This window comes from Oryzias melastigma, linkage group LG21, assembly GCF_002922805.2.
Source record: "Oryzias melastigma strain HK-1 linkage group LG21, ASM292280v2, whole genome shotgun sequence".
Taxonomy (NCBI): Eukaryota; Metazoa; Chordata; class Actinopteri; order Beloniformes; family Adrianichthyidae; genus Oryzias; species Oryzias melastigma.
The window spans coordinates 28,206,234-28,209,198 of record NC_050532.1 but is presented as its reverse complement, the minus strand read 5'-3'; the positions used below and the strand labels follow the sequence as shown (position 1 = coordinate 28,209,198).

At 47.5% G+C, this 2,965-nt stretch overlaps 1 long non-coding RNA gene across 1 annotated transcript in view; it reads left to right on the top strand.

Annotated features, from left to right (window-relative positions):
• Window positions 1–1,751: 1,751 nt before the first annotated feature.
• The window catches only part of LOC118597903, a 2,983-nt gene continuing 1,769 nt past the window's right edge, over window positions 1,752–2,965 (top strand). The window contains exon 1 of the long non-coding RNA XR_004946907.1: window positions 1,752–2,102. This is a non-coding gene — a long non-coding RNA (uncharacterized LOC118597903). The remainder of the gene's footprint in view (window positions 2,103–2,965) is intronic.

Genomic DNA, 2,965 nt, shown 5'->3' with positions numbered 1-2,965 from the left:
CTCCTCCACCGTGCTGCACCATCATACCACCTCCACCGTGCTGCATGTCATCTCCACCTGCTCAGCAGGACCATCAGATGTCTTAGAGGTCACGTTTTCAACCTGCTCCAAATCTGAGGCGGTTGTTCAGTAAAGTAATAGATTACTTTGAGTAATCCTGCGTTTCTGTTTTGAAGCAGCTGCTCAGGACGTCCTTCAGTGCCAGCCTGTGATTTACTGACGCTCTCTTCCTGCTGGGACTGACTGTTTGTTCAGAAGACGTGGGCACTGTTTGGACCGGTTCTGAGGCAAACATAAACCGTCAGAGCAGAACAATGGCGGGCTGACGCGCAGCTGGAGCGCTGTTAGTGTGAGAGCGCCGTGTTTGCAGAGATAAGAGTGAAAGTGAACGAGGAGGTCGGCTCTCACACGCAGACGAGAACCAGACCGATCAAATCAGAACCAAATTCACTTTATTTATAGAGCGCGGTAACACAAACGGACCGCTCCAAAGAGCTGAAACACTAAGAACACCAACAGATCAAATCTAAGAACCAAGACAGTAAAACAGAGCAGAGTCTCGTGGAGCGTTAAGAACTTCCCTGATGTTTGTGGGCAGTTTTCTCTTTTCTTTTTTGTGAGGTCGTCTAACTGGAGCCTGAAGGTTCTGATCCAACATTCGGTTCAGGAAAACTCTGATTACAAACGGACACTCCCCTCCAGCTCCAACAAACCCAAAGTCCTAATATCCTGTCGAGGTGACACGGCTGTCTTTGTGTCTGTGAGCAACAAACGGTCCAACCTGAACAGATCTGACCGTCTCCACCTGTGAGGACTTGCACCTCGACCACACCAGGGTCTGCAGCTCCAGAGCCGCTCGTGGCTCCTTGACTTCTCCATCGCGGCTCTCCGGCTAAAAACATGAAAAATAGTATTTTTTTCAAGTAAGGGTTACTAAATTAGTATTTACTCCATTTAGATAAGTGTATAAACGTATATCTGAGGTGCAGCTTAGAGATAAACTATGTGAAGGTTTTACATCCTGCTGACCTGAAGCGGACTCGTCATCTTCCTCCAGAATCCACGGATTTCACTTTCCATTGGACTTCTATGACTTTAAAGCACATATTATCTTATGCTGTCCGGAGCTGCACTGTCATGATCGGTCTGGCACAAGGAGGCTCTTATTTTGAAAGGAAATCACACGAGCTTCTGTCAAACGTAGAAATAATTTCCCCTTTTGTGAAGAAGGCTCGTTTCTGTTTATAGTTCTGTTTTCATCCATAATTGCGATTTATTATTTAGAAACACGTAACGAATGGACAGCACTATCAAAATGAGACTTTGAGGCTCCGACTGAGTTTGGATCTGTAGAAAAGTGATCAAACTTCTACTGTTGAAGGTTTGCATGTCTGCAGAGGATCTCCAGCACCGATGTTCAGAACCAGAACCAACTGGTTCTGCAGCCGTGGTCCCAGCGGAGGGATGCTGGGGCGGACGCCGGCCTCCATGTTTCCTCTGTCGCCTCCTCCACATTCCTCCGGAGGGTTCAGCGCCTGCAGAGAGGAGGACGCATTCCTCCGCGGGATCGGGATCAGGATGCTCCTCTGGAGATGAACGGGGGGGTTGTGATGACAGCACATACTTGCTGAACAGTTTCCTCTTCATCTCCTCAGCAGGAGGTCAGACGAGTTCAAAGCTGCTTCGCTCTGCATGGCAGGAATGAAAGAACATCTCTGCTGATTCTACTGATGGTTTCCATGGAAACCAGGTGAGTTTGTTGAAACAAATGAGGTTCAGAGTTCCTCCTTGTGATCTTCTCGCTCCAAAGTTCTCACCCAGATGAATCCCAGATGATCCCGACTCTCTGATTTTGTCCTGTGGTGATCTGCAGAGATCAGACTAATATTTACTGGATCAATGATCCGCTCTGACTCCACAAAGATATCAGCTCCAACGGATCTTCAGCCATTGTGTCCCGACGCTCCGATCAATGAACGGAAAACATTCCTGCTCCCACCCACTGACCCGGTACCCCCCCCACGGAGGTGATTTATGGAGCTCCAGGATTTAAGAGCAGGAAGGTGGGGGCGGGGTCACAGGGACGCCAATCAGGAGCTCAGGTGAGTCAACAGGTAGATGTTTGGAGGATCTGCGTTCCTGCGCACGTGAGCGTGACAGTGTTCTACATCAGAGGAACCGATAGCCGTTTTCCACTGAAGGGTCTAGATTGGGGGGGTGATTATTCAGGCTGGGGGGCTGGTGTCCAACGTGGTTTCCAATAGGGAGGTCTCGATCCGATCACGTGATTGATGACTCGATCGAAATTGGACAACAGAGTCCGATCAGGATCAGATATTTCATTTATTCTCATTCTGATCAGAGCTTTATATTTCAATCTTATCATTACGGATAAATACTCCACTCCAAGTCTTCATGTCATGAACAGATCACCAGATGTTGCTGTAAAACAGCAGCTCAAGCAGAAGGCTAATGTAAACAAAGCTAGCTAGAAAGCTAACTTCAGGGACCAATAACTCTTTTAAAAACGCTTTAAACTGACAGCAAGTGTCTCTGTTGGTTCGTCATAACTCAAACAACAACCTCTAAAGGTATTCCAACAGAAAGTATTTGTTTCTTTTTAATGTGAAGCTCTTCATGCTGCAGACAGACGGCTACACAGCAGCTGCTAACTGCTACATGCTAGCGCCGTGATTTAACTCCTTAGGACCCCAGCTGTCCTTTGATATGCCCGTTTGATTTATCTGACAGAGAAATAACAGTTAAGAAAATTAACTACTGTGGTAATAAAACCGAAATGTGATGTCTGAAGAAGCTCCTTATTGGCTGAACACACCTGCTCCAGGTAGCTGCGTCCTGCACCTGAGGAGCTGGTTGGGTTTTGGTCGGTGTTCTCTCAGCGCTGCGACAGAAACTGTGTCTTTACTCTCCGTCTTTGTTCAGTCGGGGTGAAAGTTCAAGCTCC